This window comes from Plectrocnemia conspersa, unplaced genomic scaffold (assembly GCF_051122295.1).
Source record: "Plectrocnemia conspersa isolate PC_06_02 unplaced genomic scaffold, ASM5112229v1 ptg000005l, whole genome shotgun sequence".
Classification (NCBI taxonomy): Eukaryota; Metazoa; Arthropoda; class Insecta; order Trichoptera; family Polycentropodidae; genus Plectrocnemia; species Plectrocnemia conspersa.
The window spans coordinates 9,107,753-9,121,801 of NW_028277169.1; the positions used below are offsets into that span (position 1 = coordinate 9,107,753).

At 28.0% G+C, this 14,049-nt stretch overlaps 1 protein-coding gene across 2 annotated transcripts in view; it reads left to right on the top strand.

Annotated features, from left to right (window-relative positions):
* The window catches only part of LOC148234810 (angiotensin-converting enzyme-like), a 179,109-nt gene that overhangs the window by 31,331 nt on the left and 133,729 nt on the right, over positions 1–14,049 (top strand). For both annotated transcript variants that reach the window (XM_088185990.1, XM_088185989.1), the window contains one exon: positions 12,240–12,438. The gene's annotated coding sequence lies outside the window, so the exon portion shown is untranslated. The remainder of the gene's footprint in view (positions 1–12,239; positions 12,439–14,049) is intronic.

The following is a 14,049-nucleotide window of genomic DNA, read 5'->3' on the forward strand; positions in this document are numbered from 1 at the left end:
TAAAGGATCTTTTGTAAGCTAGAGATGAATTTAAAGCACTTCTATTATTATTTGCATAATAGATAAAATATTTTACGCACTATTACGAGCCGTTAAGTTATATTACTTGTGCTTGTATGATATATTGTCGGTTAAGTAATTTATTATTGGATAATATGCAACTTATACACGCATTTTATTAGTAATTAAGTTTAATCTTTAAACTGAAAATGCGATGTTTGTATAAGCATGTATATATATTCTTAGTATGATATTATAATACGTTACAATTAATTATTATATATACGCGGAAAATATATTATAATTGAAATTCTGAGAAATATTGAAAGCGATATTTTATTTTTCCATCTCGCATATGAGGGATTTGTCAAAAATTTTCGCATGAGTTAAATATAATTTAATCATAAAAGATCGTTTATTTAAGTTTGCTTTCTATTTTTCATTATAATGTTTAATGGATATCGAGCAATATTTACGTATAATTAACTTTAAAAAATATTGTATTAAAATGTAAAATAAAATTTTAATATGGCCTAGCAAACATGTTTTTTATAAAATATATTTAAATTAAATTAAACGTAATAAAAAAATATTTCATTATTTTAAAAAGATTAAAACGTATAAGTACCAAAGTCTGACAAAATATAAACATATATAAAAACGCTGTTTGCCATTTTAGTGACATACGTAGTTTTTTTTATATTCCATAATTTTATTATACTTGGTAGAACTTGTAATAATACCCAATTGTAACTTACTTCTTAGGAATGTCGATTCAAATTATACTTAACAGTCCCATTAATTTTGCCAGTCAATTCAGATACCTCATCAGAGGATGGCCTAGATTCACCGCAAACCAGATCATCCTTACAGATCAATTCACAAATGCCCTGGAACGCTTCATTCTCACGTCTCGTTGAGCGATTATGCAAAACAAATCCGCATAGTTTAAGGCTTAGATTATCAAAGACAAAGTCTGCTTGTGACATTTCGAACCTCTGCTACCAAACCAAAGTGCAAACCTCAGGAATTGTGACCTCATTGCACAGTATCAATGTCACGAACCGATATCTTAGTTCATTATGTATTATCGATATAATATCGATTGATCGATACAGAGAGATTAAAAGTCGTTTCGCCGAAACATAACGAATGACTCACGGCTTAATGTGATTAATTAAGTGCTGGAGATAAGAGTAACATAATTCGTAAGGAATTTTCACCGGCCAGCGTCTCTCGCAACGATTCTAATTGCTCTCAATTAATTACAATTTGTGGCCTTCGGTGTTAGCATATATAATAAAAAAACACGTTTATCTAATAGTAAATAACTCAACTAGAAAAATAGTTACCTATTACTCTTTAGAAAAGTCTGAATTAAAACAGATGATATTTTTCAGCTATTTGAGTGAAAATAAACTGTGCTGGTAGAATGCAAATGGTACCTCACCGTATATATTGAATTATATTTTATAAATGCATTTTTAACATTTTTAATCTTTCACAAACTAAATAGTACAAATAAAATAAAGTCATAAGCTATGTATTATCAAGGATATTTTATGAAGCTAATGTTAGCATAGAGTTAATGTAAAAACTATGTACTTTACGTAATGTGTTTTTATTCAAAATGCCTCTAATATTAATTATATTATTAAAAATATCTTACTATAATTATTAAACTTATGCTGTAGAGTAGATTGTACATAAGTTAGTGCTTAAATCGTTTGTTTATAAAATGATCCTTTTTTTTATGTGATGCGTAATTTAATCAATGCTTTTTACTAAATAAATGTATTGCCTATTTAAAAACTTTCTTCTTATGTTTTTTAGCTTCGTGTTACTTTTTAGATATATATAGTCAGTGGAAAATAAGGGAAAGTAGATTCTATAGATAAATCGTAACAGTGTAGCAGATCGTGTTAGTAGTCCGAAGTAGAATAGTCGTCAAAGGCAAATTCTTAACATTTTAAACGCCGCGAACTATTAGTATGGTCGTGCACTGAAAATCGAGAATTTTAAAATACGTTTTTTATTTAAATATAATTATCGGGAATTGTGAAGCTTATTTTGAAGCATATTCCGTTGACTATTTGGGTAAAAATATGTATGAATGAAGATAAAAATGTATGAATAGTATTAGAAAGAATTCCGTGTATGTAATACATGTTTTTATTTTAACTTCGCCAGCCATCCCTATCATAAAAAGGCCGCAACGGCGCGATGATTTCTCTATTACATAACAGACCTACTAAAAACTGCTAGATACCGTTAGACTTGCCTGAAATAAAACATTTTTTTTTATATAGACACATTGCGCATATCGTACACAAATATTGAACATCTTAAATTAAATTTTAAAAATGTGTTGAAATATAGCCAGGTGGGATATTTTGCATAGTGGGCCGATATTTCAGCATTCTGGCTGATTTAGAGTTAATATTTTTCTTCTTTGATACCCCAATAAAACTACTTGGGTTGATCCCCTACAATGCATCATTTTATGCTCTGCTTCTGCTTTCAATCAATTTGGGGATCATCGTTTTCGTAGTTCTTAGCCATAGAGATATCGTATTTAACAAATAATATGCACGGATTTATAAGAAAATATTATTTGTTAAATATTTTATTTTGTAATACCGGTAGTATGAAGATAAATTTTTGCCCCAATACCGGTATTTGCAACCGAAAAATTGCGTTCGTTTTTAGTAGACGTGAGTTTGATAGTAGATAATGCATTTTTCAGTTGCTGTAAATTTTCTGTCTTTTTGCCAGTTGTTTCGAATTTATTAAATTCTTTAGCTAGAGACCGGTACATATTTTAGTTATCGCAGTTATCTCCGTGCTTAAAATTTTTAAGCTGTTTGTTATGGATTAATTGCTCTTCAAGACACATTTCACTGTCAGCATGGGCTATATTTAGTATCACACAAACTTAACTTCGCTGCTTCCATTTTTCTCGCTATATTGTGTACATATTTTTTAGATGTAGTTTAAAAAATATATCTTTTTTCTATTCATTATTAAGTACACTAGAGTTTTAAAGAAACTTACATATAATATATATTTTTTATGGTAATTCTTTGGCTTATTTCATTTTTAATTTCATAAAGTTGCTCCAAACATATTTGATTATTTTCTACGGTTTTGAATAAGAATTTCAGTGCTCTTTCTGCAGATAGCAATGTCAAATATTCGAATGGCTTTTAATGCTGTCATTAACATTTCAACAGTTTCAGTAAATTCTAAATTATACATATCATCGATCTTCAGATAAAGTAACGCCCTTTTAACTTATATTTTTATTTAAAAAATCGCTCAATCAACTCCATCGTATTTTATTGGTTTTGCAATCCAAAATCAGTGACAGCTCTTTTTTTCAATTTCTTCTACAAATTTTTGTAATACACAATTTTAACAGAAGACTTTTTAAATACTTTAAATCAATCTTACGGATACATTTAATTATTTTTCGCATCTGAACATCTATAACAGTCGTATTAACTTATTTACATCATCGGTATAAAAATATTAAAAAAATATTTTACCTAATAAATCCCGTTACAATAAGAATTGCATGTTTTAAGACCATGCTGATGCAACTTATGTACACCGAAGCGAATATATGACTGATTTGCAATATTCGCAAATAATAATTCAGCTAGTTATTGCAATACGTTAATTTATATATATATATATTTCATATTATTATAATTTTGATATTGAAAGAATTTTATATATAATGAATTATATAACACATATAAAATTGTAAAAGTATTTAGTTTTTGAGAAGCGAGAAATAAAATAATATAATTAATTAAAAAACGTCCATTGTTTATGTTTTTGGATGTCTGGTGTATATATCTAATTATTGAGCGTTCTCCTATGGCGATTTCTATCAAAGGTTATTTTTCAAAGCGCATTGTTTAAAGTAACGTTTTCAGACGTGGAAAGATCATACATTTTTTTCATGTGAAAGTGAGTCGAATAAAAACATTAAAAGTGCGTAAAGTTAAAAACACCGATTTTTGACCTGTAAAAAACACAAAGACAGTAGATTCAGTCTTTCCAAAAGCTCTAGTAAGCATTTTTTGTTTATGTTTGCGAAAGTCTGTGAGGTTCTTATTTTGTGTTTTTAATTTATGTAGGATCTCTTCCATTATATTTTAATTCATCTATAATATAGCTGGACATTTATATTTTTATAAAACACATATTATTTCAAAATATTCGGCGAAAATTTAAAGGTTAAAAATATTACTAGTAGCGGGAAAAATAATTAAAAAAATGTAATATATGGATTTTCTTATTAAGCACACACATTATTTTTATATTAGTTTTATTCTGAATGTATTATTTATTTAATGTATAATTAATTGATCAATGTATTTCTAACATAGAAAAAACTAATGTATTTATTATACAATACAAGTGACTCTAATCCGATAAATTTATGTGCTAGTAACTGGATGAAATTATGCGATTAAAACTAGTTTTTCGTAATAAATTAGGTGTGTTCTAGGCGCGGAATGATTGATTCGTCAGATCGTATTTTTTTCACACGATCACGACACATCAATAACTATTAAGTAACACATTAATCTTTTTTTGTGATGCTAATGTAATGTGGCGAAAATCGATCGCTAGAAAGTACGTAATGAAGTAATGTTTTTGGCGAAATTTTTTGACGCAAATTATGAAAAACGGCGGAAAACTTATATTGGCGTCTTGAGGTGCAAACGTTATTTATTGCACGATCACTGGAGTTTTCTTTTTCTCATAGGGTTTAATATTATTTAACAAATATAAATATGATATCTAAATAAGCTCTTAAATATCATATTTTGTGTGGCAGAAAGTTGCAACTTTACAGTATAATTATTATTAATTAAATTTTTTTATTTAGATAAATTACTGAGTTGCTGTTTTGATATGTAAATAATTTACTAAATCAAATTATATCTGCGTCTTTAACGACTAATTATTGTACTTTAGTAGCCGTGACGCAATTGATTTCACGATTTATCTACCGCATTGTGTACATAATTCCACAGTTTTCTTTTTATTACACACCCGAAAAATATAATAAGATCTTCCAGTATCAGAGATAAGATAGTAGAAAGTTACAAAAATATTTTATTCTGCTCACAACTCAACAATAGATTATACAAAACGCGCTCGTATAATCGCACGCATCTCGCATTCCTTTCGGAGTTCTCATAAATATTCATTGCACAAATACATACTTTATTTTTTTAGCTATCGACATAAAAAAGTTCCGAAAAAGGCTTTATTTGACCGCATGTCTCGCAAGAACAACGGTCCAAGTGCCCAAAATTTATTCGAGGACTTCACGCGTGCACGCACGTAGTCCAATACTAAAATAAATCTTGAGTATCTATACCAATGGCAATGTCATGGTATATTACAGTCTATTTTGCACAGTTATGGAATAATACATTATCGATTAAGAAAGCAACGTTATTTTTTAGTAACATTTATTATGCTTCCACATATATACGAATCAAATGACTTTTAATTTAGGAGGCTATATAACAAAATTTATTCTAATCTGAAAAAAAATTGTGGAATGCACTCACTCAAAAAATTTGCATATAGATCTTATATGCTTTAAACACCTTGTTTTGTAAATATCATTTTTATCTGCAATAAAGTCCCTAACTAAAGTGCATAAAAAAGTAATTCAGTACAGCAATGTTCCGGTAATCATCACTTTCAGTCCTCGGTCTTTGACAAATCTCGATGATTTGGGGCGGAAACAGACTCATTGTTATCTTGTTGAACTGTATTTGCGTCATTACGACGATATAATTTAACAAGTTCAACAGTTCAACAAAGAGGTTCAAATCACCACTTTGTGAACGGTATATGTTGTCTTTCTAAATAACCTGTTATACTGATCTTGCTCGGCGTAATTATTTCAGTACCGACCTTCTTGGCTTTGCTTACAGTTTTTATGTAAGTGCTTTGAGACTGTTTGATACGTTTATTGGATGTCAAACTTTAAATTCCGGATGTGGACTTGGATCAGTGTATGCGAAGAGAGAAGCGGTGGTTTCTGCGATCTTCGCTAGTCTGATGTTCGGTCGGCCTACTTTGGTCGATGTTCAAGATAGAGAGCTCTTGAATATATGATTTCGACAAATTATTGTGTGGATTTTAGTAATAGTGTCGCTTATAAATTCTCAGACGAAGTGTCTAAAAGTGATTGGTACTTGATTTCGTTCCCGTATTTTTATACTCGTGTATGAGATTTGTTGTTCGCCTCCTTTCTGTAGAATGACAAATTACAGAAGGGTAGCGAGTTTTTTTAAAACAAATTGTCGTTGACCGGCGAACAAATTACGAACGGCCATTTTGAGGGGAAATCCGGCGTTTACCTTGTGACTTAAGCTGTTAAAATATTTCTCACGGTGGTGTCCCATTTTTTCTTATACGGGTTAAACGATTTTTATGATTTAATAGCATAAGTTAATGCCTACCACTGTGAATAGAATAAGAGTTCAATTGATAAACCCGATAAGTAAGGTTGAGGAAATATAGTTAAATTTTGGAGGATATTTATTGAGAAGATTTAAAAAACAGTTTTGTGTTCAAGACCCAAATTTTAATTATAAAATACATAATAAAAACATGATTAAAATTGAGCTAACATAATTATTTAAGTACCTTATTTACATGAGTAAATCAAATCAATGATGTTCAGTTTGTTTCAATTTTTTCTGTTTTTTTTTATGATGCTGCTAATTTTATTGATTGCTATTTAATCTATTTTTTATATATTGTATAAAATAAATATTTTCTTGATCGTGTATTATATATTAGAATTCTAAGAAAAAATCGTGGTAGTTAAATTTAAAGGTTATTTACTGAGAAGAATAAAGACACACCTTTGTGTTCAAACACCCAAATTTTAATTATGAAAATTTGGATAAAAAAGTACACAGTAAAATTATAATTATAATATTTTATTATTTAGTAATTATAAATGTCAAAAGCAACGACTGCCATCGAGTGTATGTCAAATTTAGTTAGGTTAGATTTGTTTAAATATTTTTTATTTAGTTAAATACATATACATGATTAGGTATTTGGTTTATTTTTCTATGTATATTATAACATAGATATGTACTGTCAAGTTATCAGTTTAAATCGCAATCTTATTTATATTTGTATGTATCTTTTTTGTATTTTTTGTATGTTACTCAATTTCTTTAAATAACTATTCTTATATACTTTTTTTTAGCTTATGTCGTATTTATTTTAATCTTTGTTTTAGTAATGTATTTTTTAACTCGTGAGTTCTAGTCTTGTTTTAATTTAGTACTATCGAGCTGTTTGTGATTAAATTAATTTGAACTTCTTTCTGGTTTTTTAATTGATATATGTTTTAAAAATGTTTTAAATTCTTTCATCTTCTTATTGATTTGTTATCATATTTTGATATTAGTAACGTCTCTTTTTTGTTGATACACTCTTCAGATAGATTCTGATTTAATCACTTTTTAGGAAAATCCATTTTACATAATCTGAAAATAAGTCATTTTAAATCTGTTAGTGCATCCTTAAACTGTATTGAAGCACAATCATAAACTTAAGTGTAGCCCGTTCTGTAATTTTGTGTAATTCCACCTGCACAATTTGTTATAACAAAAAAGGCATTCTAATGATTATTTTAAACAACGATAATAAGGCTCAACCACAGTGTTTTTCACTTCTTATAACAATGTAAGAGAGGTCTCGTGACTCATGAGTAAATAATTGTGTTAATACTTTACAGATTTCTTAATAGCTCGTACGCTTTGAGACGTTAATCACTCTTAAGTACAGCTTAAAATCTATTATTTGTTTGGAAAGGATGCATGGTAGACGATATGTTCTACTCAGCGCATAAGACTATTGTTTTTCTACCATTGGTTAACAATCGCTGAAATGGCAATCTGAACTGTTTCTCTTTAAAAGCGTAAACACATCTCGTGGGTGTGTCCAAGAAGCGATGCAATTATACCGCAAACATCCTTATCTGTGATTCGCCAGAGCTGTTTTTAACTAGCATTATAAAATACGCGAAACTCGCTCACAGCACGAGACATTAGCAGATTGTCCAGCATCTCATCTGCAAAATTATAATTCAATTAAAAATAATTCATCTTGACGTTCAAGCGAAGATTGCTTTTTTCAACTTTTAAGACCTGAAAATATTAAACTTACCGCTAAATTTCTTTATTTGTGTTGTAAATTAATATATGTTTATAAAATAAACTACCTAAACATTTATACCCGAAAATTTTAATAATTATGGTTTATAAAACTAAGACTTAAATCAATTAGTCCAAGATTTTTTTTTGTTCTTACACTATATGTTGATTTTATTTCATTATTAACTTTTGGTTAGAGTCAAGCTATGAATGTTATTTATATTAATAAAAAAGTTTTTCTTAGATACACATGATTAAGTCTGAGAACAACATTTATGTTTTATACCACAGTGATTAAAAATCAACTGTATACAGTTCGATGTAATAAGTTAACTAATCCTAATAAAGTCAGTTCAAAGTTGAACTCTGATTTTAACCAGTGGGCGATAAGGTTTAATTGATCCGTCAAACGCAGATTAATCACCGTGATTCGTTTAGTCGTCGGACATTATGACGCTTTATGGCTTTTTAACGGTGTTTTTGTAGAAAAACATAATAAATCTCTCCTTACGTTCTCTCGAGATATTCAGGAGCGGTCGTAATTGAGGCTGAGATAATCGCAGAGCGGTTTACGTATAATTGAAAGTGCAATCAATGAAATTGAAAATGATACGGCAAATCGCCCGAGGGGAATTAGTTGCCGCAATCAAATACTTGCGATTATGCTTTTATAAGTATTTATGAATATTATTCATGAATGAATAATACAAATGAACAGTACATTTTAAATGCCAGTTAAATAAATATAAAATAATGATATTTTATAAATGTAATATGGTTTTGAAGTTGCCTTTATTTAATAGTTATTTTAACGTAGCGCTCACGTTTTATATATGTATTTTTTTAATGTGACCGTAAAATTTGTGCAAAAATAAGTAAATACATATATGTTTTCATTGTAGTACTATAATATACTAAAATAGTCTTTAAGTCTTATCGAAGATCACATTAAATTCTAAACTAGATCGGATTTTCCCGTGCTTCTAAATGTCTTCTCGATAGATTTAGTGTAGCTTCGCTTAAACTTACGTTATTTGAAGTGGTGGAAGTTAGTGTAAAAAGTAAGAAAAAATGATTATGGCAATGTTTAAATAAACGTGATAAATCTATCGTCACTTTAAACGACGATGATTTGGGGTGGAAACAGACTTTTTGTTATTGCTCAATTCAGATGTTATCAGACTTTTTGGTGTGGATTCAAAACCAGTACATTTGACAGTGTTGTTTTTATTTATTTTTATTTATTAATTGCATAACTGCAAAAAAATCTGATTTTTAGGCAATTCAAGCGACATAAGTCAGTTAGTTTTATGACCCTATTAGCGATTCTTTGGCGACTAATTTTGTCACAATTTAATATGTAAAAATAATAATCACACTTTAATTTATATTATCTGCTTTTATAAGATTTTAATTTATAATTTCTATTATATTATGTATTAAAAATAAATAATAATTTAAAAATTTTATTTACTTGTGCTTGGTAAAATAAAATATATAAATGTAATACGTTTACATTATTGTTAATGTCGTTGATTATACATCATTTTTGATTATTATATAATTATTATACCGATCGATCATTAAATATTAGATTTTCATAAATTTTCCTTATCTTACTGATGATTAATTCCATTCGAGCTATCTCGTATATATATAAGGGTTTAAATCTTTAAAAATAAGCTACTTTGATTAATAAGAAATATCATAAATATTTTCGAAAATGTCTAGATGTTAAATAAAGGTCAAATGATCCCCCAAAGTTTGTTCAAGTATTTATATTCGTATATACCAGCATCCGTAAAGGTTATAAATATATAATATTAGTTTTAAATAGGGTGGGAGTAAATTTATAAAAATATTGCTCTTGTACGAAATTACATATAATTTTAGACAATTAAGATTGTTTTCATATATATAAATTTGAAACTAATTATATATATTTTCATTCAAAAGCTACATATGTATGTAAATAATTTGTATCCATACGTAAGTAAATAAATAATTTTCCAAATTTATAAATTATTAATTAAACATCAAAGCAAATGTTTCAAGATATCGTTAAGACAAATAAATTTTGGTCATATATCGTGATAAATTAATTTAAATCAAAGTACAATTGAATAAACAACTATATAAATATATATATGGAAATATAATAATAATTAATATATATAAAATCCAAAATATCTCAAATAGCTGGTATTAAAATATTATTATAATATATAATCATTATATTTATAGTTATTATATTGTAGGATTATGAATAAGTTTAATCTTGCATATTGAGATTATAAAAAAATATTCTATAAAAATAACCAAATTGTTATTAAAGTAAAAAATATTATTTTCCAAATAAATATGACCTTTCCAATGAAACTAGAAAAGAAACATTATTTAATAAAACATACTTTTGAGTCAAATATATTTATAACATCATACGTTTTAATATTAAAATGTATTAGTTAAAGCAAAGTTTATAAATTATTTAATAATATGTGTTTTATTGGGTATTTGATTTTGATCACATATGTATTTATATAATATTTGCTTCGTTGATTTTTCAACGGGTTCAATTCTGGTTTTCTTAGAATTATTTTTATACATTAATTTAAAGCAATTCGACAAATTATATCGCAACATAATTAATTAAATTAATTAATTACTAGAGCAATGATTAATGTAAGCATATATTTACATAATAATGTCAAATATGAGTTAGAGCATCTTATATAAATAAATACATTTTTAACTATATACATATAATACATATGTCATATAGCGGCTGTTGCTACGGCTAATACGATGACGACGTTTCTCAGAAACAGATTAAAGTTGCTTTCCAAGAAAAATATTTAGAGTAAATAAAACTGCTTTTTAAGAGAGATTATAAGATGGCTTATAGAAAAAATATGTTTCTGAGGGATTAAGTTTTCGAAAAACCCACTTCTTTCGCGGTTCGCCAGGTATATAAACGGTTTTAAGCCACCACAGCGGATAATGAATTTTGAGACGTCGATCATAATGGACCGCGCGTTTATTTAGGACGAGGGTATAAGTCATTGGATCTGACACCGGGGCTTTTGCCCTTGGATATACTGACATATCAAAAAAGCGTTTTACACTAAAACGGTTATAAAAATGTCTATATTTTATTATAAATTATTCAAAAGTATTTTTTAAATATTGAGGATTAGATTATTTTTGTAATATAAAAAAATACTGCTGTTTTACAAATAATAAATATAAACAACTTAGGTTATTTCATACAGTTTTATCTTCTTTCTATTGATTTTTTAACGTGTACAATTCTAGAATAATAAAATTGCATCATAACATAAGTCTCTTTTAAAAAGATACTTGAAATAATTGATATACTGTAACACACTCAGTCTTAAGTGTACATCTGACGATATATCTGTATAGAATATATATTTTTATATTTAATATGTAATATGAATATATTTTTTTAGGGGGAATAAGTAAAGAAACTTGTCGTTGATTTTTCACACTATTTATTATAGTATATTATAAATGAAGCAGAGTGGTAAATTGTGTTTTTGATTTCTTCTTTATCTAGTAGAGTTGCAAATAATAAATTGAAAATGTAGCATTAAATTGAAAAGGCTTTTAAAATATAAGTATTAGGTTTTACCATTCAATGGTTGACATCATGTACTGCATGATTTTTATTATTAAATGTCAAATAACCTATTGATGTAGAGCCTGCTTTTTCGACCCATTTCATTGCCGACTATATTTCATCGTTTTAATAACATCTTGTACGTACAAATTGAGAATCGCTCTTGTGCCTTACGCACGATGGTTGTCATACGAATTTATGGATACAATAAAATATTTTTAAAGCTCTATATTCCATTCCATTTCACCACTATACAATAACATCATAGCTTCGAAACAGAGACGCCGTTGTTATTTTTTCTTTATCGCTTCCTCCTTATTGTATCATGGTGATATTTTTTTATAGCCGTAACTTAATAACCCTCATTCACTTTTCAGGTCACTCGGCCGAGTTTCAGTGCACTCAAGTCTGGTTTTATTGCTTGGTGGACAACATTCGACGGACTCAAGTGTGGATACTTAAACACGCTTCATTTTTGGGACGGGTTGATGTGCTGTTGAACCCGGAATAAATCTTTTGTCTCGGATCTCGAATCTGCCAGGCCGTTCTGGATGATCTTCCACTAATAAATCACAGGTGAGACTATCTTGATAATATGCTAATAGACTGTGAATGCGGTCGAACTACAACGTAGTATTAGTAGGTTAACAAATTGCTTGGAATGATTGATGGATGGTCTGGTAGAAATTGGAATTAGAATCAATCGTTATGCGATGTTTTTTTAATGGCTATTTACCTGCGATGGATTATTACCGAATAAAAATGTACAACTGTGTACCTTTCTGTCCTAAAATTAAAATATGTATGTCAAAAGTATTGCAAAAATATTTATTTTGTCAAAGAACAGCTCAAATCAGTGTTCTTAAATGCTTAGACATAATCGCTATTTAGTAGAATAATGACTTTGAAATTTATAAAGTCACAGTTCTATGAAATTACTATCTTCCACTTAAATGCGCATTGTGTCTTTATTTTATACTTATTCTTTTTAATGAGTTTTATATGAGTTTTATAGATAACATTATTGTCCGTTATTCTATATATGAATGTTTTTAAAATACTGCTAAATCCTCTTCGTCTTAGATCTATCGATTCTAAGAAGTATCTTATGAATGACAATTAATATTTAATAAATATAACTCAGCCTGGAATCCTTGTTTGATGATTCATATTTAAAATTAGAAGCATTTTATTATTAAAACAACGTTGAAATCGTTGAGTATCCCTGGCACAAGTACTTGATCGGTGATTATTATATTATTAGATATTATTGATCCAATTAAACGTATAAATTGCGCTAAACGTTTAGCAGAATTGATTCTCCGATATTAAATCGCGGTTTTATCTTGCATCAGTTAATTCCAAGATTTTAGCGCGTGCTTAAAATAAATAAATAATCTTAGATTTGTTAATTTAATAAGTATCTAAAAATTGTTAATTTAATAAATATTAAAAATAATTAATATTTATATGTATTATGTAGTTTTTAATAATTAAATATTGTCTACCTGTCGTTTATATGACAGTATGAAAGGTATTGGAATTCTTGGAAGTTTTCTCATTTTTATGAAAAGGTATTATCCCATATGACGCTTTAATACTTTTACGCTGAGCCTTGAGCGAATGTATGTATGTATGTCACTAATAATCTGATCGGTTTTATAAAAGAATATAGATATAACAAAGTTTATGTTAAATAAAACTAATCGCTCTTGATGTGTGTAAGCTTTAAATTTAATTAGAATTTAAAAGTAGTTCTCTAATTGTGCTTCCCTAAAAGCGGCCATTTTAATTAAATATTAGTTACTTGGTCTAATTTGGTAGCTAAAAAAGGTCACACGAATCTATTTTTATTACAAGAGATCGAAAGTGTGACGTAATTATAATAAAATAGATGTTTATTTAAATAAAAACAAATCCAATTGTAAAATTTATTTATTGTTTCAACACAATATTTAAAATATATTTTACACAATCGTATAATACAGATTAAATAATTGATGGTCAGTAAATTTTAAGTAAAAGTCTTATGCCTGCACTATACTCTCTGGAAGTTGGCCAAGGTTGGCCAAAGACGGAGAATATATTGGGTTACTTCGGTCGAGTTCGGCCTAAAATCTCTCAGAAGTTGTCCGAGGCTACCGAGAACGGGAGGTAAAGTGGGGGTTATTCAGTCGACTTGGCCAG